Source organism: Protopterus annectens, chromosome 6.part0 (genome assembly GCF_019279795.1).
Source record: "Protopterus annectens isolate FY-2018-M chromosome 6.part0, PAN1.0, whole genome shotgun sequence".
Taxonomy (NCBI): domain Eukaryota; kingdom Metazoa; phylum Chordata; order Ceratodontiformes; family Protopteridae; genus Protopterus; species Protopterus annectens.
The window spans coordinates 1660817755-1660840449 of NC_056737.1; the positions used below are offsets into that span (position 1 = coordinate 1660817755).

The 22695-nt window shown below is 44.0% G+C and overlaps 1 protein-coding gene across 3 annotated transcripts in view; it reads left to right on the forward strand.

Annotated features, from left to right (window-relative positions):
* The window catches only part of DYNC2LI1 (dynein cytoplasmic 2 light intermediate chain 1), a 1063586-nt gene that overhangs the window by 106507 nt on the left and 934384 nt on the right, over nucleotides 1–22695 (forward strand). The gene's annotated exons all lie outside the window — the stretch shown is intronic.

A 22695-nucleotide genomic window follows, 5' to 3' on the forward strand; every position in this document is an offset into this window, starting at 1 on the left:
GCTCTCATGACTCGTTTAAGTTAGAGGAACGCTTCCCCCGTTTTCCTTGTCTTGTCTGTGTAGAAGTTAGAATCCATTTCAGTTAGAGGATTCTTCTTCTTCCTGCTTCTTGTTGTTAATGTGAAAAAAAAAAGAGGTAGTTTTCCCCTTATAGTAGTTTTTGCTATTGATCTAGTTAGTTTAACTGTCTTTGAATAGTTACAGCCTTGGTTTTCAACCGCATAATGTCCAAAGACAAGGATAGAGAAAAGGAACCCAAGGAGCATAATCATTCAGGGTTCAAAAAGTGCAATAAATGCATACAAAAGATGTCTCTTACAGATGGGCACATGAGTTGCGTCTATTGCCTTGGTGCCATCCATTTACATGACTCCTGCACCATATGTCATGGGTTCAGTAGCAGGGTGCTCCATGAGCGTAAAAAATAAACTGATGGCAAGGGGTTTATTGAAAGGACCTTTTCAGGACATTTCAGACAACTCTCAGAGCTCCAAATCTTCTTCCCCTTCTTCAACCCAGTCTAAATCATCCAAAAGACCGGCTATGACAGCTTCTGTTTCGGAGCCACCAAAAAAGATTGTTATCGGAACCGAGGGCTCTTGACTCCAGTAGATTTGGAACTTCTTCTTCGGCACCAAAAGTGCCCATGGAGCCGACAGAAGTATCGAGGAGTCTGTCTCCTTTATTGGAGCCAATATCTGCGACGCTGAGATCTTGCCCTTCCACCTCCTGGGTGACTCCCCCATATGACTAACTGTTAGGCATCATATCCCGTAAGTCTTGGACATCGCTTGATACAGTGGAGCCTGTTCCGAGGAGGCCTAACAAATGTATTACTGCTCCCTCAGAGAAGGAATTTTTGATTAAGGTTTTCCCTGTAGATGCAATGGTGGTGGTGGCAGCCACCAAGAAGGAGCTATCGTAGACCTCCTCATCTGTTCATCCTCCTAACAAAGAATCTAGGAGTATGGACAGATATGGAAAGCATGTCTTTTCTTCAGTGGCCTTCACCCTATGGTTGCTGAATTACCTTACACATTTTACAAGACTTCAAAGGGATCTCCTCAAAGAACTTGGAGATACCCTTCAGGGTACCGTAGCTTTGGGGTCCGCAGACAAAGTATCCTCACAGCTCTCTACCTCAATTCCATTGTAAACTCCTCCATGAGACTGATTTCATATGCAGCTGATTGAGCGAGTAGAGCAGCTGCAACAGGAATTTCCCAGAGGAGACATTCCTGGATGCGACTTTGCAGCTTTGCCGAACCCTCCAAGTCTTCCTTCACCAACGCCCTCTTTGATGGTTCATCCCTTTTTAGACCAAAGGTGAAAGATACTTTGAGCAGGTGTGAGCAGGAAGAGAAAACCTTATCTGCAGCTGGAGTCCATTTTTCTGCCCATCTAGACCTTATCCAAAAGGTCAAAAGGGTGGAAAGATGTGGTTCCTCAAGTCCCAAAAAAAAAGTTTCTCTGACGCATGTGGTGACTCTTCCCCCAGGTGGCAGAGGGGGAAGTTATAATGGAAGATGCCGACCTCGCGGCAGAGAGGGTCTGCAGAATCAGGGCAACAGAGATACGTTCTCTGACAGGCCCTTCCAGTGCTCCTGAAAGGAGGTCCACCTGCTCTTCTCTGGAGGCAGTCAGGGTTCGATTGTCACTGTACCCAAACATATGGAAAGACATCTCCCAAGACAAATGGGTACAAACAGTTATATCCAAAGGCTATTACATACCATTTTCCATTCCCCTGCCGGTGAACCAGTCCTTACCAGGCATTCCACCTGGTCAAAAGAGCTATGCAACACAAGAGATACTCTCATTGCTAGAAAAGAGAGTCATTCAAGAGGTCCCCGCAGACCAAATGGCATCCGGAACTTACTCAAGATTCTTTTTAGTTCCAAAAAAGACAGGGGACTGGAGATCCATTCTAGATCTCAGCAAGCTAAACAAAGCAGTGAAGAAGTCAAAGTTCTGGATGGTAACTCTGCAGTCAATATTCCTGTTTATCGGGGAAGACGATTGGATGTGCTCAATAGATCTACAGGATACATACTGCCATATAAAGGAGGACAGGTGATCCAGGAAACACTTGCACTTTTGGCTGGGAGCCAGTCATTACCAATTTCAAGCCCTGCCCTTTGGCCTCACTACAGCCCCCAGAGTGTTCACCAAATGCATGGCAGTGGTCACTGCTCACTTGAGACATCAGGGATTCCATGTATTTCCATACCTAGATGACTGGCTCCTCACCGCCACCACCAAGCATTTACTACTACAAGCAAAAGACGAAACAATGTCACTTTGCGCCAGATTAGGCATCACAGTAAACTTAAAAAAAAATCTGCCTTGACGCCATCTCAGCATATTACCTTCTTAGGCACAGAATTGGATTCAGGAAATATGACTGCAAAACTTACCCCAGACAGAATACAGTTCCTTCATCAGCAAATCAGGATTTTGATTTCAAAGAAGAAAGTTCAGGCCAGATATGTGCTGCAAGTTTTGGGTACCATGGCAGCAGCTATTCTTGTAGTTCCCCTAGCAAGACTACACATTAGGGTTCTGCAGTGGTTGTTATTTGCTCAGTGGTCAATGCAAGATCTTCCTCTTTCACATCAGACTATCATCACGGAATCTTGCAGAAAAGATCTCCTTTGGTGGCTGCAGACAGACCAGTTGTATCAGGGCCACCCCCTTGTCTTTCCTCAACCGAATGCAGTTCTGACCACGGATGTTTCCCAGATCGGGTGAGGGAGGGGGCATTATCTTGGGATGACAGTCTAATGCCTATGGCAAGAACACGAAAGCCACTTGCACATCACTGTTCTGGAGATGAGAGCGGTGCTCTTATACATTGCAGGTATTTCAGGACTCTCTACCGATAGGGACGGTTGCAATTCAGACAGACAACATGTCAGTAGTGTGGTGCATAAACAAGCAGGGAGGAACAAAATCCTACCCACTATGTCGGGAGGCACAGTGAGTTTGGCAATGGGTGATCACTTCTCAATGCTTTGTGATAACAATGCACATCCCGGGGAAATCCAACATGATAGCGGACAAACTCAGCAGAGCTATTCTGTTGCCTCACAAGTGGTCCCTGAAGACAGAGATTGTGGAAAAGATCTTCCAAAAATGAGGCCAGCCTTGCTGCAACCTTTTCGCCACTTCCGTGAATGCCAAATGTAGCAACTACTTTGCCCTCATTCCTCCTCCGGGGAAGTCATCAAGGGATGCACTGGTTCACAATTGGCCCCTGGGACTACTCTATGCCTTTCCTCCTTTTCCTCTAATTCCCAAAGAACTGCAGAAAGCCAGCTCATTGAAAAGCACTATGATCCTCATTGCTCCTTACTGGCCTCCACAAGTTTGGTTCCCCTTTCTTTGGACACATCTGCTGGAGGAACCTTGGATTCTTGATCCAATTCCAGACCTTTTGACCCACTCTTCAGGGGAGTTCCATCCGTCTATCAAAACCCTCAAGTTAACAGCATGGCTGCTGCAATTCCACGCTTAGCCAGGTGTTACTCCTTTTCCCCCGCAGTGTGAGTCATATTCTCGCCTCTTCCCATAAACCGTCCATGAGGAGATTGTAATCCAGTAAGTGGAAAAGATTTTCATGCTGGGCTGCGGGACAGAAAATAGAACCTTTTACAGCCCCTATTACTGCAATTCTAGAATTTCTTTCCAAACTTTTTGATGAAGGAGCTGCAGCAGCTGCCATCAGAGTTCAGTTAGCAGCCATTTCTAATTTCCATACAGGAGAAATGGGAATTCCTATTATGTCTCATAGGTTATGTAAAGCTTTCCTCAAAGATACTTTCCTACTCAAACCTCCGATCAGAGAGCCCCCAGTCCCTTGGGACTTAAGTCTTGTTCTAAACTCCCTGATCTTACCACCCTTTGAACCCACATCATCTTGTGATTTGAAGTATTTGTCATAGAAGACTCTCTTTTTAGTAGCCATAACCTCTGCTAGAAGGGTATCGGAGTTGCAAGCTCTTTCTATTCATTCCCCTTATATAATTTTTCACAAGGATAAGGTATCCTTGAGAACTAATCCCTCATTCCTTCCAAACGTCTGTTCAGAGAATAATATAAACCAATCCATTGAATTGCCTGTGTTTTTTCCAAACTACAGCTACAAGGCAGAGTAGAAATTGCATCAGTTGGATGTGCATAGGCAGTTACATTTTTACTTGCATACGACAAAAGACCTCAGGAAATCTGACCAGCTTTTTGTGTTCTTTTCTGACAAAAAGAAGGGATTGCCAGTTTCCAATGTAACTTTGTCAAAATGGCTGACTGATTGCATTTCTTTCCCTTACAGTAAGAATAATAAACAACTACCAGGGAAGATAAGAGGACATTCCAAAAGAGCAGTCTAAACATTCTCTGCCTTTCAGGCCAGACTTCCTATTGACTCTATTTGTGCAGCTGCCACATGAGTGAGACCTCATACCTTTATCACTTATTACAAAGTAGATGTGGCCTCCCGGAACAGGTCTTCCTTTGGATCCACTGTATTGAAGAGTATTTTTTCCTGAACCACCCTGGGATAAAGGTGCTAGGGACGCTGTCCCAACCTGCAAGATTTACGGAGATAGGACAACATAACATTAAAAAGTTATGTACTTAACATAATGTTCCATGTTTGTTTTCCATCTCCCCTACATTCTTGTGTCCCACCTACCCCCATCCTGTGTTCCTGGAGGAACTGGTGGGCAATTCTATACTTATGTACGTAGTTATGATTTGGAGTCTGTTTTTTGTCTCATGCCAAACATCTGTGATATGTGTATATATATAAACATCTGTGATATGTGTATGTATGTATATATATATATATATATATATATATATATATATATATATATGGGTCTACTTTAGTTGACCGAAACGCCAGTTCACCGACACGCAGAAGACCGAGACCAAACGACCGAAAACGAAGGTGATCGACAAGGTGAAATCCTGACAGCCGAAAGACCGACATGGGCAACGTGTGAGCGCAACTCGGTAAGTGTGCGATAGTGAGGGATTTAGGGTTATGGAGCGGACAGGTAAGTGTGCGATAGTGAGGGATTTAGGGTTATGGAGCGGACAGGTAAGTGTGCGATAGTGAGGGATTTAGGGTTAGGGTGTGGGAAAGGTGAGTGTGCGGTAGTGTCGGACTTAGGGTTCGGGTAAGGTAAGTGTGTGATAGTGACGGACTGTAGTTTCGGGGCGGGTTAAGTGAGTTAGGGTGCGGGTAGGGTGAGTGTGCGATAGTGACGGGCTTTATGTTTTAGGGTGGGTTAAGTGAGTTAGGGTTAGGGTGCAGGTAGGGTAAGTGTGCGATAGTGACTGACTTTAGGTTTAGGGTGGGTTAAGTGAGTTATAGTTAGGGTGCGGGTTGGGTATGTGTGCGGTAGTGTCGGACCTTAGGTTAGGGTTTGGGTTAAGGTTAGTGGATATGTAATTGTGTGTAATGTGTAGTTTATGTTTTGTGTGTCGGTGTAATGGTGTTCGGTTTTGTGAGTTGTCGGTATTGTGTGTTTTCGGTTGTTTGGTCTCGGTGTTTTGCGTGTCGGCGAACTGGCGTTTCGGTCAACTAAAGTAGACCCATATATATATATATATATATACATACACACACACATATATATATATATATATATATATATATATATATATATATATATATTTTTTTTTTTTTTATATACATATATATATATATATATATATATATTTCTGTTGTAGTTACTTGGGTTAGTCTAAATCTTTTGCTTGCAAACAAGATCTGGGGATGTGGCCCAGAGAATCATGGGATAGGGGGTTAGCCTTGAGCCTGTGGAAATTCTCGAGCTTTAGTATTTGGCCAAGTCGGAGCCTTGATCTGCTCCGAACCCAACCTGCAAGAATGTAGGTGAGATGGACAATAAACATGGAACGTTACGGGAAGTACATAACTTCTCATTAGCTGACTCTAGCATTATTGCTTTCATGTAAAATTTTCTAGATTTTGTTAATTTGCAGACCCGAAGACTAGAATATAATATGCTGGAGTATAATGACTTAATGTAACTTGTAAGTGCCATGTTTTAGGTGGTTCCTATTATTTAAGCGAATGCTTAACTTTGCGAACGCTGTTTCTTCAGGAGTGATTATGTGAAATGGCAAAATGCTGAAAGCACATAACACTGATTTTTTTCCTAGGGAAAAAAATCACTGGGCCGGTTTTGGGACTTTGCCATTTCCTCCACTGTGGTGCAATCTCAGAGTTGGTATATAGGTTCAAAGGTTCAGAGGTAGGTACTAGGCTATTGGCCCAAGGGCCTACGCAAGCCTAGCCAACAAGGTTCCCTGACTTACGCCACCCAAGAAAGTTATTTTCCTGTGCCACTGATGAGCAGAGACACAGAAGTGATCCCTGGGGTGTATTTCCTATTTCCCATCCACTCATCAAGATTTTTCTTGAAGAGTGCTAATGAAGAACTTTGCTTGACATAGATGGGTAGCCTGTTCCAGAGTATGGGAAGTCTCTGGGATAGGAATCTATCCCTCCAGCATGTTCTGTTTATTGTGGTGACAAGATTTAGGTCCCTAGAGCATGTAGCTCGGAGGGATTGGGATTTCTTTAGGTGTAGCATGTCCAACAGCTCTGGGTTTGACATAGCTTTATATGTTAGGCAGAGATCACCTCTGAGTAGGCGATATGCAACGGAGTAAAGCTGAAGTTTTTTTGAGGCAGTTAGTGTAGGGCATTTGTTTGAGTCCAGTAATCCTCTTTATGAGGTACTTTTCTGGCCTTTCCAGCTGCTGCAGATGTCTTGTGAGGTACATTCCAAAAGGGACGTCGTACTCTATAATGGGTCTAATGAGTGAAGAGTAGAGGGTAACGATGACCTCTTTTTTCCTGGACGAGAACCCTTTTATGATGAGGTGTGCCACGTAGAAGGACTTCCTGACTACTGTGGCAATGTGACTATTAAAGGAGAGACTACTGTCCACCTGGGTCCAAAGGTCTCTTATCACGCATTCGGTGTTAAGTAGATTGCTGCCTATGTGGTTGTTCATGGGTACAGAGTTTTTACCAAAGGGAATGACACTCACTTTTTGGCATTGAGCTTGAGGCCATGGCTCTGACACCAGGCATCTGTCACAGAGAGGCCCTTCTGTAGGATGTTCACATCATTTGGGGACTTGTCTATGGCTCCTAGTTTGCAGTCATCTGTGAACTTCGTTAGCCAGAGGCCTTCTGTGTTAGCCTGTACTTCAGAGAAGTAGATACCAAACAGGAGCGGTCCCAGGACGGAACCCTGTGGTACTCCACTTGTCACTGGTTTGAGGTCAGATTTGGAGTCTGCAACTTTTACAGTGTGGGTTCTGTCAGTGAGTCAGTTGGCAACCCATCTTGTGACGTAGGGATTTATGCCTAGTTTATTGAGTTTAGCTATAATTCCAGAATGGGGGATGGTGTTGAAAGCCTTGGCGAGGTCAAGATAGGCTGTGTGAAACACTTTACCCTCATCTACGGCTTTGGTGACTGCCTCAAAGATGTCGATCAGGTTCAGGAGGCATGATCTGCCTTTCACAAACTCGAACTGGGTGGGATCCAGAGTTGGAGGTTACCAATGTCTTTGTTTATGAGTTCCATGATGATACTTTCCATGGCTTTGCAGACCAGGCTCGTCAGGCTAATAGGTCTATAGTTCCCGGGATCAGTGGTGGCTCCCCCTTTGTGGAGTGGGATAACTTTTGCTGTGCACCATTCAGTGGGCACAAAGCCTGATGCGAGGCTATTATTGAACATGGTGCTTAAATGGGGAGCCAGTTCATTCTGAAGTTTGTGTAAAACGCAGCCTGGGATGTTGTCCGGTCCCATGGATGCTGTGTTTTTGGCTTTAGAGAGTGCAGCTTTCACCTGCGTAGTTGTGATTACAGGGACTCTGCATTCTTCCTGTATAGATATGGGCCCTTTAGGGGGCGAGGGGTATGGGCCCTTTAGGGGCTGAGGGGGGGTAAAGTTAGCACTGAACCTATCTGCCAGGATGTTGGCAATATTAGTTGGTTCTGTAATTTTCATGCCTTTGTGCTGTAACTCAGAGCAGGTCTGGGTGTTGCCATTGAGATTCTTGACATAGCTATAGAATGCTTTGTGGTTGTCCTTGGAATTAGTGGCAATTTTTTTTCGTAGCTAGCTTTGGAGGATCTTATAAGGGATCTCAGCTTCTTACTGAGGCTGACCAGGGAGCTCCTCCACTCATGGAATTTTACTCTCTTTTGCAACAGTCTCTTCCTTCTGTTGTACAGTTTGTTTATGGCAGGGGACCACCAGATTAGCTTCCTTTTTTTGGAGGATAGCGTCTTGGTTCTCTTTGGGATAGCACGATCCATGCACTCATGTAGGTGCTTATAGAGCGCATTTGTGTAGGATTCAGCAGTGGTAACTGTATTGTCCATCTGCATGGGTGTCATGAAGTTCACTACTTCTGTCTTAAGAAGCATGAAGTTGGCTTTGGAGAAATTTCTTACTTTGGTTTCCTTAATGGGGGGGTGGGGGTGGGATGTGGATATCAAGGGTGATTAGCTTATGGTCGGATCGGACCAACAAGGAGTTGATTTCAGGTGTGGAACACTGGTCACTCATGTTGGTAATGACTAGGTCTAGGATATTGTTGCCCCTGGTGGGGGTGTGGATAAGTTGATCTAGGGCATTGGAGTTTATGAATTCCAGAAAGCGTTGCGCTAAGGAGTTAGTACATGAGTAGTTTTCCCAGTTAATGGTGAGGTAGTTAAAGTCCCCCATTATTAGGGTGTTTGGTTGAACCCTAATATTTTCCAGTACATCAAGAAAAGAGGAGTGGGAATCCTGGGGCATGGTGAGGGATCTGTAGCAAGCTACAATTTGGATTGCAGTTTTGCCAAGAGTTAGTTGCACTTGGATAACCTCGGATGTATTATACTGAGCAACTAGCCTGGAGGTGTGGATATCCTTAATGAATATGGACACACCTCCATCTTTGGTGTTTTGGTCCAGGTTAGATGGCCGAAAAGTGTGGTATGGGTTATAGCCTGGTAGTGCAGGGGTGCTCTCTGGAGCCTTGAACCAGGTCTCAGTCACTGCACAGATATCGATGTTCTCCATTTTAAGGAGTGCCTCGAGTGAGTGCATTTTGAAATTTAGACTTCTAGCATTGAGTAGCATTACCCTCAGTTTTTGCTTGCCTGTTCCTGTTATGGTGGTGAATTTGTTACTTGAACCCTGCCTAAAAAGGCACTATAGGGGCAGCAAGAGGCTTAGCCATTATCCGGAATCATAGGGGCGACAGGTGCAGGCCATCTGTAGCAAAGCATCGTGGTCTGTCGACCATGTCATCCCAAGCAGACAGATACTGGATCCCCTTTGAATGACACCAGAAGCTTAGCCAATTGTTGAAATCAATCATTTTGTCCTTGTACTGCAGTATCATTCTGGGCGATGGCAGAATGCTACTCAGGGCTAGGGTCATACCTGCCTGGGCTACAAGATCGCAGAGCTCTTCCATGTCTCTTTTCATGTAGTCCAGGGAGGTATGTCTCATTCACACCAACATGGACAATGACAGAGTCATATTTGTACTTGTTGTGGAGTGACCTGAGTGCGTGGGTTATGCGGCGGATCCTGACACCCGACAGGCAGCTGACAGTAACCTTCTCCTTGTTTAGCCTGGTGAGTGGGACATCAGTGTGCCTGACTATAGAGTCACCTATGACTAGTGTGTTGGGTATGTTGTTTTGCCTTATTGGCTGTGTTTGAGTGGCACACTGAATCTGTGGGCTATGTGTCATTTGGGTTGTGTTGGGGGATGGAGGTTGCTTGTGTTTCTGCTCTGGAAGTCTCTGTTGCTTAGACAGATTATTATTGAGAACCTCCGCAAATGTTTTTTAATTTCTATGTATGGATTTTGGTGGTGTAGATGTAGTGAGACTATGTGATGAGTGTGGTGTGGTACAAATGTTTACCTTCTCCTCATGACTGTCAGGTTGGTGATAGCTTTACCTCCAGTTTGGCTAGATAAATGCATCTCTCACAGGTTGTAGTGTTGGGTGGTAGGAGGAGAGGGTTGTCTGTGTACATGAGGCAATTTCTGCATTGCCTCAAGATGCCCAGTTTCATCAGATAGACAGGGGAGAACACTGTGAGCTGACCTTTGGACATGCCTGAATAAAAAAACTATTTTCCTCTAGATAAGTGAGGAAAGTGAGTATATTTAAGTGGGGGGGGGGGGCACAGCCCCTACTTTATTTTGTGTTTGGATTTTTTTTTAATGGATCAGCGATTTTTTTTTTTTTTTTTTTTTTTTTTTTTTTTTTTCCCCTGAGGAAAAAAATCGCTGATCCGTGTGTTGGACATTTTTCATTTTCGGTTTGTTTGGGTCGATTATATAGCGTTCGCAGTTTACTGCGTTCGCTTATATAATATAAACCCGTTTCAGGTTTTGTTGTCTAAAAAGCAGCCCATGTAGTTTTTGCACATTTCACATAAACCCTTCTGTCTTTGTAGTACAGAGCCTATGATCACACAATTAGATAGTCTAAATGGCAGTGTGCAAGTTAGGTGCTGCATGCTGCAAAGCATTATTCAAAGAAAAGTGCATTACTGAGTTGTACAATGCAAAATGAACCATGGAAGGAACATTGAGTAGGATGCAGGTAAAAACAGAACACATACAAATACATGTTTTTGAAATTTCCAAAAGAGCCCCACCAACAAGTGCAGTACAGTTTAACCAAAATATAGCATCTCACAGGAATGAAAAAAATGACAGGGATGTTTCATAGGCATTGCCACAACAAGGAAAAATATATATTTTACTTGATGACTGCAACCTTGCAAAATACCTTAAGAAGCAAACTGTAGAAAGCATTCATACAGCAAAGCAGCATTACCTGTTGTGAAATGTGAATATACAAGTTTGTACGCTTAGCATAAACAGAAAAAAGTCTTCATTCATCTGCATCCAAGTGAACCACCATCACTATGATCAGATGCATCACTGTCCTGCAGATAATTAATCATACATCAGGCCAAAAGGCTGTTGTGTTACTGTCATATACACACACTGCAAATTGTAATTTAAACTAGTTATACAGTACAGACAGTATGCAAAAAATAATTGTATTTATGAAGAGTCAAGTGTCAAAACCACTGCATGAAGCCATGCAGAAAATAGGTTCTTGTGGTTTAGGTTGTGGAAAGAAAAATGAAGAAACAGTATGTTGATGTTTATCATTGTGATCCTTATTGCAATAGCCTAAGCTGTATGGGTTATATCCTGCATAGGATGTAACAACCAACCAGCTTCCAAAACTTTAGGGCACCTTCAACACAGCCAAACCATCAGTCAGCTTGAGATGAACTGATTGAAAGTCAGGTTTGGGCCCCTAGCCCTTCAGAGCTTTCATGCCAGAGAAGAGAGTCCTTCTTTGGAGGCTTTCTAAGATAGATGGTTATCTAGCACTAATGTTCTTCGTGTTTCGCTGTTGCAGTCATTACATTTGGGTAATCTGCTTGCAGGTTTCCTCAGTCGGCCTGATTAACAAAGTCTTGGGTCCTGCGTCGGTTGCTGTCTCCTTCTTCCATGACGTCAGGTTGTCAGGGGTGTAAAACATGCAGCCGACACCATTACATCAGTCCTTCTTGCTGCGCGGTGCCTGAAGCAGAAGCAGTTCGCAAGTGCTGGTCAGCCGACTCTTGAAATTTTCGTTTTCGAGTTTCAGAACCAAAGTCTTCAACTAAAAAGCTAAGTACCCTGTTGGGGAAAATTTTTCTTGCTCCTTACCGATGTCAGTAAAAGTTAATAATTGCATTACGTGTGGGAAGCAAATACCTCATAAGGATTTCCATTTGTACTGTATTCCTTGCCTAGGCCCTGACCACAACATACCTTGCTGTCGGTTTTGTGCTAAATTGAATCAATGCACTATTAAACGTCGGTATATCTTTGCTTCTAAATATTTTGGATCATGCTTTAATTATCCAGAAATGTCGTCGGTTAGCAATCCGACTACCGGAATATCTAAAAAACGCAAAGAAAAAGACAGAGACAGGCCGTCTAGGTCCAAAACTGATGACGCCACTTCTTCTAAGCCAGTCGCCAGTTGGCTGGTACTCAGTGAGGTGCTTTCGCAGCCCCTGATATCCACTACTTCTGATTCGCAGGCCTCTACTGAGACCCATTTGGAGTCTGGTATGCTGCGAGATGCTTCAATTACGGAACCCACAGATGTCTCTACCTTAGATGGGTCCGGAGCCGCTGTGCAGGCACCGGCTTCTGAGGTTGTTTTCAGGCCTACAGATTTGTATATTAGACCAACCCCATCTTCAAAACTAAGGCCAAAATCTAAATCTATGTCTAAAAAACCAATGCCTGGGCCACATGTGCAGGCCCCTATGCCTAAAAAACAAATTATCAAAATGTCTGAAGATTTAATTACTCTGATCAGGGGTAGCCAAACCCCCCCCCCTCCTTCTAAGAGGCCTAGGCAAGACATTGATTATGAATCTTCTGAGCAGGATTCTATTTCTTCTGACTGTTCTAATGAACAGGATTTGTCTATACCTATTTATGAGGACTCTGATGCAGAAGATTCCATTCCTCTGCTTCTCCCCCTGAGGATTTTTCTTTTGGGGAAACTTTACATACCTTACCGGAACATTTCCACTCGGAAAGTCAGGATTTCTCTGAATCAAAAAAGAGACTTAGAGATTTTCTTCTACTTCCTCAACATAGGCCTTTGGCTATACCTCCTGTCCTAGACATTGTTGATGATGTTTTTTCAGAATCTAGTATGGCTCCTGATTCTCTGCCTCCGGTTCCCTGTAAGCCAGACAGATACTACAGGGTTTCTGACTCCCACAAATTCCTTTTCAAAAATCCTATTGCAGATTGTGAAACCATTTCTCAGGGTCCCAAAGGCATTAAGGCCTCTACTTCTAAAAATTCTACCCCTTCTCTAGAGATTCCAGGGCGCTGGATAGATGGGATAAGAAGGTTTACACTTCTGCAACCTTGGCAATCAGGGCTTTAAACTGTCAATTTCATATGCTTAAATACCAGCAGCATATCATGGGACTGCTTAAACAGAAAGTGATATTAATTTCTGACTGTGTGGAAAATAAAGATTTACAGGATTTATTGTATTCAGCTGAACAAGTTGGAAAACATACTTTGCAATGTGGTTTTGATTCTTTGGAGGCCTCTTGTAGGGCTGCTGTAACTGGCTCTGTGCTAAGAAGGCATGCTTGGCTCAGAGAGCAAACTCTGCCTGATCATGTTAAAGAAAACTTGTTGGATGCTACTTACAACAGGACCATCTCTTTGGTAATAAGGCTGAAGAAGTTTTAAAAAATATGGAAGATAAAGCTAAATCTATGCAAATTGTGAAAGATTTCTTACAAGTGTAACCTCCAAGATTTAGTAGGCACTGGCCTACTAAGAACTGGTCCTTTCCAGTTCCTTCGAGAGCCACTCAAGTCAAACCCAGACATTCCAAAGCCTCCAGGTTTCAGTCACAAGGGACTTTTAGAACAAAATAATGGGATGCCTCCTCCTCCAAATCTGGAAACAACAAGGCACCTCCCTATGGGAAGCAGTTTCAATGACTTCCCTCTATACTTACCAAGTGCTTACCTTTCAGCTGCCCCTTTGGGGGGAAAACTGGCTCTTCATGTAAGAAACTGGCAACTTATAACCCAGGACAAATGGGTTTTAAATATAGTATCCCAGGGATAGAGATTTAATTTCCACACGTTGCCAATCCCAAATGGATGGCCAGACCTGCCCCCAAATCAATGGGCAGAGGCCCAGAAACAAGTACTGTCTCTCATGAACATGGGAGATATTCAGCCAGTCCCAGAAGAGGAAAAGGGACAAGGTTTCTACTCAAGACTTCTCCTGGTACCCAGAAAAGACAAATCATGGCGTCCAATTCTGGACTTATCTACTCTAAACACATTTCTGGACATTCCAAAATTCAAGATGCTGACGCTTCAACAGTTACTTCCTATGCTAGGCAAAGATGCCTGGTTGGTAACCCTAGACTTAAAAGAGGCTTACTTGCATATCCCAGTCAGGGAATCTTGCAGAAGATACCTCCGCTTCAAAGCAGGCTGTTTGTATTACCAGTTCTTTGCACTTCCCTTTGGCTTATCTACTGCACCTAGGTTTTTCACAAAGTGCCTGGCTCCAGTAATTGCATTTTGCAGGCAAAGAAATATTCAAATATATCCATACCTGGACGATTGTCTAATTCAGGCAGAAAACAGGGACATTCTTCAGAAACATCTGGCGTTTGTAAAAAAGGTTCTAACTTGTCTAGAATACACCATAAACGAAAAGAAATCACAACTGGTACCCTCTCAAAAATTACATTCCTGGGTGCAAGCTTTAATACAACTGCCCAGATGGCTTACCTTACGCCAGAAAAGCAAATTCATTTGGTGACTTACTTCAAACAGGTGGCCACAAAAACCCTGCTCCTGCATTCTTCTAATTCCATATGCAAGACTGCATATGAAGAAACTTCAGTGGTACTTAGAGTTTATGGAGTCAACATTGTCACAGCCTGGAAACAATGATTCCTATCATACCTTGCCTGCAACTAGAGTTCCTATGGTGGGCAGAGGCCTGCCAACAAAACAAGGGACTGCCATTCACTCCACTCCCTGCCGCCCAAACCCTAACTACAGACGCATCAGACTATGCTTGGGGGGGCTCATCTGGCAGGGAAGTGCATTCAGGGCAAATGGAGCCCAAATCAAATGCACCTTCATATCAATCAAAAGGAGATGCTAGCTGTACAGAATGCACTGACAGCCTTCAAGGACTACCTTCATCCAGGACAATTAATGATAAAGACAGACAACACCACAATTATGCGGTACATAAACAAGCAGGGGGGGTACACACTCCTACCCCCTTTGCAGACTAGCCATGGTATTGTGGAACACGACCTTGACCTACCAGATACAAGTACAAGCTCAATTCCTGCCAGGAAAGCTGAATACTCTGGCAAATGAACTAAGCAGAAATCTCATGGACCCACACGAATGGAAATTGGAACCACGGATTTTCAACATGTTGACACGCAAATGGGGGAGTCCAGACATAGATCTTTTTGCCTCACCCCAGAACTATCAGCTGGACAAATTCTGCACAAGAACTCATCACAAAAAAGCCTGGAAAGTGGAAAGTGGATGCTCTATCAGTCTATGACTTTCCCCCTCTGCCTCTGCTCTCCAAAGTTCTACTGAAAGTCAAACAGGACAAGCCAAAAATTATTTTGATTGCTCTAGACTGGCCTCGCCAACACTGGTACCCACTCCTGCGCAATGTGTCACACCTTTCACCGTGGCACCTGCCTGAGACACCTTGTCTCAGCACAACAACCAAATTCTGCACACTCAGCTCCAAACTTTGAATCTTGCAGCGTGGCTAATCACCTAAATTCACCCTTGGCATCCCTCTGCAAACCTGTGATGGATGTAATTTTGGAGGCAAGAAGGCCTAGTACTAGGAAATCTTATGCTGACAAATGGAAAAGATTCTGTGCCTGGAATCAATCACAAGAGATAAGCACAACAGTGCCCAATATTCCTCAGATTTTACAATATTTACCTGATATGCTTCACAAGGGCCTGTCCTTTTCCTTCCATAAAAATCCATGCCTCAGCCATTTCAGCTCATTACAACACAGAACCTCCCCTCTTCTCTCGTCCTCTGCTAAAGCAGTATCTCAGAGGGGCCAAAAACTTAAGACCACCCAGGAGAGCTCCAACCCCTGCCTGGGACCTCAATTTTGTATTGGAAAAACTCACTCTCCCTCCTTTTGAGCCAGCTGTTACTGCAGACATAAAATTTCTTTCATGGAAAACAGCTTTCCTTTTAGCAGTTACTTCAGCTAGAAGGATTTCTGAATTACAGGATCTTATGGCAGTGGAGCCTTTCATTATTTTTCATGTGGAGAGGGCATCTCTCAGGACCAATCCATCCTTCATGCCTAAGGTGGTATCCAGTGTGGCTCTTAATCAGACCATTCATTTGCCAACTTTCTTTCCTAATCCACTGAACAAGGGGGAACAGATTCTACATTCATTGGATGTACACAGACAACTTAGATTTTACTTAAACAGGACAAAATCTCAAAGAAAATCTGAACAACTACTGGTGGCATTTGCTACAGGAGCAGAGGGAAAGGCTATTTCAAAGCAGACTATTTCCAAATGGATAAGCCATTGTATTCGTTTCTGCTATATGCACCATGGTAAAACTATCCCCCAGGGGATTAGATCTCATTTCACCAGGGCTGCATCTACGTCTACAGCCTTTCTCAGATTTCAGTTCATACATTCACCAAACATTACCATTTACCTTTCTTCTTTAAATCCAGAGTTGGCTTTGTCTCTGCTGTCCTGCAGGGCCTTCTAGCTGGTCCTAATGCTGTATAAATCCATCCTCCCAACCATAGCTTTGGGAATCTACCCAAATGTAATGACTGCAATAGTGAAACACGAAGAACATAGTACAGTTGTGTACACTTACCATAAATGTAGATGTTCGAGTGTATTCACTGTTGCAGTCCTGGTTGCCCTCCTTCCAACCCCGTTTTTTCTCTTACTATGCCTCTTCTTACCTTTACTATGCTTAAAAGCCTTTTTGGTGTATTTGCTTTTGTTTGGAGGTATATCTTTGTGTTTTTAATTACTTAAATATCTGGCTTCCCATTTGGGGGGCACCTGACATCTGGGGCAAGAAAAACTGATGTAATGGTGTCGGCTGCATGTTTGATACCCCTGATGACCTGACATAATGGAAGAAGGGACAGCAACCGACGCAGGACCCAAGACTTTGTTAATCAGGCCGACTGAGGGCAACCTTCAAGCAGATTACCCAAATGTAATGACTGGAACAGTGAATACACTCGAACATCTGCATTTATGGTAAGTGTACACAACTGTATTGCTGGGCAGATAAGTTCACTTTGGGAGAAAAATCCATCTTCTTTACTTTTTATCACAGAAAACTTAACATGTTCTGTTAAACCTTAACTTTTATGTTGGGGGAAATTTGTTTTTGGTGACTGTCTCATGATGCTTATGCACTTACAAGTGGGAGCATTACTTTTTTTTTTTACTTTAGTGGTAAAAAGTTTAAAACTACTTTTTTCAGTGGAGAAACTGTAGTTATTTTACCTTTGAGGCTGGTGTAGGTGTTCAAAGGTTTTTTTACTGTGTTTTGTTGTTTTTGCAACTTAACTCTTTTACCAACTATTGCTTCTAAGCTTCCCTAGGAATCGGGCACCAGTTTCGAGTTCACCATGGAACACAGTACTGGTTCTTCAATTGTACCGTCTTCCTGCCACAAAAAGAAAAGATTGTTAAGCAGCTTTTGCCACCACAGCAAGCTGGTAATTTGCCTCAGCTGCAGGTGAGCGACTGTGCTGTGGCCAAAGCTGGTTTCTGTGACTGTTCATATTTTCCTTTAGATCCCTCTGGTGTAGTCCATACAGCCATTATGGTCCAAGTGTTAGGCATGTCCTCTGCGGCTGTTGGTGTGCAGTTACTGGGCAAGGGAGATACAATTTTGTATTCCTGGAAGAAGAAGAAAGTGCCAATGCTTAGTGAGAATGCTGTGGCTATCCCTAGGCAGGATGTTGCTGGGCAATTCTAGGTCTGTTTCTTCAGTAATTCCTGTCAAAAGAAACTGAAAACTAAACATATGTCTTCTGTTTTAATTACTCTGGACAGAAATAATTTATTAGGCATAGCTCAGAGTCTTCTGCAGGCTGTTGACCCTTCTTTTACGGCTGTTTCTGGCAAAAAAAGGGTTTCCTCTTTTCCTGAGGAGGTTCAAGATCTGGGATGGAGGGAATGTGAAGGGACAGAGGAAGGTTTCTCTCCCAGACTACTGAGGAGAGTGCGGTATCTGAAAGTCCCTGTGAATGATCATACTTGCCTGAAACTATTCCCAGAATAAAAATTCTTTTTCAGTGGGCAGTGAGGTTTCTCAATACCTCAGAAAATATTATGCTTTGTTACAACTGGGATTTCCAGAACGTTCGCTTATTCCTCCAGTTCGGCCTGCAATCTCTCTTGACAGTCAAAATGCTGCCCTAAAAAGCAGATAGACTATATAAAGTTCCTTTGTCTTAGTTTTTGTAGTTTTTTTCTGGCCTAATCCAGCAGTCATTGCTATAGTAAATCCAGTTGCTATTAAGCAAGTTACTTCTAATCCATTTCCTTTTGACAACGATGGGAAGGGTTTTGTTAATTTAGGGGGGAAAAAATATATGTTTCTGCAGCTTTGGTTTTTAGAATTCTCAGTTGTCAGGCTTACATGCTGCAGTTTATCTTGGCTAATTATGAAGCAACGATAAATGTTTTGGATTCATTTTCTTGTGAAGAGAAATTTGTTTTGTGAAATTTGGATGTCCTTCAAGGATGCATCTGCAGTCCTTACATATGGGCTGTCCTGCCTGAGGCAGCCCTTCGGTCGGCCGGATTCCAAAGTCTGGGTCCGGCGTCGGCTGATGTCGCCCCTTTCCCGGCGTCAGAGTGCCTGGGATATAAACACGTCAGCCGACGCCATCTTCCTCAGTCTTTTTTGCCCCGCGGTGCCCGAAGCAGAAGCAGTTTGCAAGTGCCGGTCGGCCAGCTCCTGTAATTTCAGCTACCGAAGACTTCTAAAAGCTAAGTACCCCGTTGGGGACTCTTTCTTGCCTCAGCCGATGTCAGATCAAATGGTTAAAGTTAATAATTGTTTAAGTTGTGGGAAACAAATACCTCATAAGGATTTCCACTCTTACTGCCTACCCTGCCTAGGCCCAGACCACGACGTCTAGGCCTGTGCAGCCTGTGCCTCCTTCAACAGACACACTCTTAGGCATCGGGCGGAGTTTGCAGAGGAATTTTTTTGGGAAAATTACTGTTACAATATGCCGTCGGAGCTTCCGACTCCTCATTTAGCCAAAAAACGGAAGGACAAGGACCGACACACGCGGACCGTGGTTTCGGCCGAAACCACGCCTAGGCCTACCGCGAGTGTCTCGGTCTCTGCTGAAACCGAATCCGTGATGCTTCCGACTGACGAAACCGCACAACCGACAACCTCGGTCCCGGAGGCCACCTCTGAGTCGGTCATAGAATTTCCCTCTGAAACCGGTGCTCTGGAAATTTCCGACACCATCCCTCTGGATAAAACTACTCCAGCACGTGGGGCAGCCAGGCCACCTGTATCCATGTCCATAAAGGCATTTTCACTTGCTAAAGCTGCTAAACAGCCAAAATCTCTCCCTCCCAAGGCTATTCCTCAGGGATCCTCTACCGGTTCACAGATTTTAAGTTTAGCTGAGGACCTTATTTCCTTAATTAGGGGCTCTCAGCCACATCCGGACAGGGGCTCTCAACCTCCTCTAGACAAAAGGCCCAGGGTTGAGCACACAGATCCCCAGTCTTCTGATGAGGCCTCAGATGACTCTGCTCTATCAGACTACCAGGAGGAGGCCTTTACGGCCTACGAGGATTCTGATGCAGAGGAATATATTCCCTCGGCCTCCCCTCCTGAAGAGTTGTCCTTTGGGGAGACACTTCACTCCATGAGAGAGCATTTCAAATGGCAGGGCCAGGAATTCTCCGATTCCAGGAAGAGGTTAAGGACTTTTTTGCATTTACCTCAGCATAGACCTTTGGCTATTCCTCCTGTTTTACATGTCATTGATGATGTGTACTCTGAGTCTAGTATTTCCCCAGACTCCCTTCCTCCGGCTCCTATCAAACCCGACAGGTACTACAGGGTCCCGGACTCGCATCATTTCCTTTACAAGGGCCACTCTGCTGACCCAGAAACTGTTTCACAGGGCCCTAAAGGAGTTGCAACCACCACTTCTAAAAATCCACTTCCTTCTGAAAGGGAGTCCAGGGCTTTAGAGAGATGGGGTAAAAAAGTGTATACTTCTTCCACTCTTTCTATGAGGGCATTAAATTGTCAATTCCATATGATACAGTACCAAGAGTATTTGTTAGATGAATTGCATAAAAAACTATCTTCTCTTGAACCCCTAGATCGCAAGGCACTTCAGGATCTGGTACATAACTCCCAGCAGGTTAGCAACCATTTCTTGCTGTGTGGTTATGATGCATTGGTAGCTTCATGTAGGTCAGCAATGACAGGTGCAGTCATACGTAGACATGCTTGGCTGAAGGAACAAACTCTGCCAGACCATGTTAAAGCAAAGCTACTGGATGCTCCGCCGGAAAAGCAAAAGTTATTTGGCTCCACGGCTCAAGAGGTCTTAAAGAAATTTGAGGAAAAGGCTAAATCAGTACAAACAGTCAAAGATTTTCTCCAGGTCCAACCACCAAGATTCAGCAGAAATTGGCCTTCTAATAATTGGTCCTTTCCGGACACAGACAGATCTCAAAGAGGCAGAAACAGACGCGCCAGAGGTAGAGGGCAAGCTCGAGGCTCCTTCAGAGGACGTCAAGTGGCAGCCTCCTAACCAGAGAGGTACTGCAGGACCTACAACTACTTCACAAGGACCATCTCAATGACTTGACTTTGTCCCTGCCAACCATGGCTCAATTGGAAGCACCTTTGGGCGGAAAGCTATCTTTATTCTCAAAAAATTGGCACAGTATTACAAAGGACAAATGGACACTGCAAATAATAGACAAAGGATACAGGTTCCATTTTCATACATTACCAAAAAGGCAAGGCATGCCAAACCTGCCACCAAACCAAAGGGCAGAGGCTTTCAAACAAATTTTCAAACTATTACAAATGAAAGCAATAGAAAGGGTTCCTCTCACAGAACAAGGCCAAGGATTTTATTCCAGACTATTCCTTGTTCCAAGAAAAGAAAAGCAATGGAGGCCTATTCTGGACTTGTCCGCACTGAATACTTACCTCATTGTGCCAAAATTCAAAATGCTGACCTTACAGCAACTCCTTCCCATGCTGGGCAAGGGGTCCTGGCTGGTAACTCTAGACCTCAAGGAGGCATACCTGCATGTCCCTATCAGACAAAGTTGCAGAAGACACCTCAGATTTCTTGCAGGTTCAGAGCATTATCAATTCTCAGCATTGCCCTTTGTCTTATCTACTGTGCCCAGAGTATTCACGAAATGCCTGGCATCAGTAATTGCACATTGCAGAATTCAGGGGATTCAAATATACCCATACCTGGACGACTGCCTCATACAAGCGGACAGCCAGCAAACACTGGTAAAACACTTAAACTATGCCATCCGACTACTACAGGCCTTGGGATACACAGTCAACATTCAGAAATCAAGACTTGTTCCATCCCAACAAATAATTTTCCTGGGTGCAAAATTGGATACAAACACCCAAATGGCTTTTCTCACAGAAGAAAAACAAGCACAACTACCAGATTATTTCAGAAATCTGACAACACAAACCCAGCTAACTGCAAGGAAAATCCTGCAGGCCCTGGGTTTCATGGCATCTTGCATTCTTCTGATTCCACAAGCAAGGCTGCAGATGAGGAAACTACAATGGTACCTAAAGAGTCTATGGTCTCAGCACAGTCACAGCCTAGAAACTTTGATCCCCATCATTCCATGTCTTCAAAAGGAATTCCTGTGGTGGGCAAAAGCAAGCCAGACAAACATAGGCCTGCCTTTCAGCAAGCCACATACCAGCCAAACCATTACAACGGATGCCTCAGATCATGGATGGGGAGCACACATGGAGGGCAGGTGCATTCAAGGACAATGGACACAAAAAGAATTGCATCTGCATATCAACCAAAAGGAAATGCTGGCAGTGATACATTCCATCGAGGCCTTCAAGCACTTACTGCACCAAGATCACCTGTTAATAAAGACAGACAATACCACAGTTATGTGGTACATAAACAAGCAAGGAGGTACCCATTCATACCCTCTTTGCAGGCTGGCAATGAATCTGTGGGAACTTTCCCTAAAACTCAATATAGAGCTACAATCCCAGTTCGTACCAGGAAAAGACAATGTACTGGTGGACAACCTGAGCAGAAACATCATGGATCCACACGAATGGATGTTACACCCAGATATCTTTCTCCAGATAACACAATCATGGGGAAGGCCGGACATAGATCTGTTCGCCTCCCACCACAACCATCAACTGAGGAAATTCTGCACAAGGACATACCATCCTCAAGCATGGAAAGTGGACGCCCTCTCCTTCAGCTGGAATACTCTAACAGTATATACATTCCCACCACTGCCACTAATGATCAAGGTCTTACTGAAGATCAGGACAGAGCAACCAAAGATAATTCTGATAGCTCCAGACTGGCCAAGACAACACTGGTACCCACTGTTAAGGAGCATGTCACGCACGAAACCTTGGCCTCTACCACAATGGCCACTTCTACTGACACAACACAATTACAAGACCCTGCACTCCAGCCTGTAAAACCTTACAGCTGACAGCCTGGAAAATACCTTGACTCCTCGCCAGGATAAACTATCCAAGAGGGTACAGGATATCATCATGGAAGCCCAGCGTCCTTCCACAAGAAAAGCATATTCAGCAAAATGGAAAAGATTTTGTTCCTGGAACACCACAAAGGGTCAAGATCCGACAGTCATGAGCATTCCACATATTCTGGAATACTTGGCCGAAATGCTCCATAATGGCCTTTCTTATTCCTCCATAAAAATTC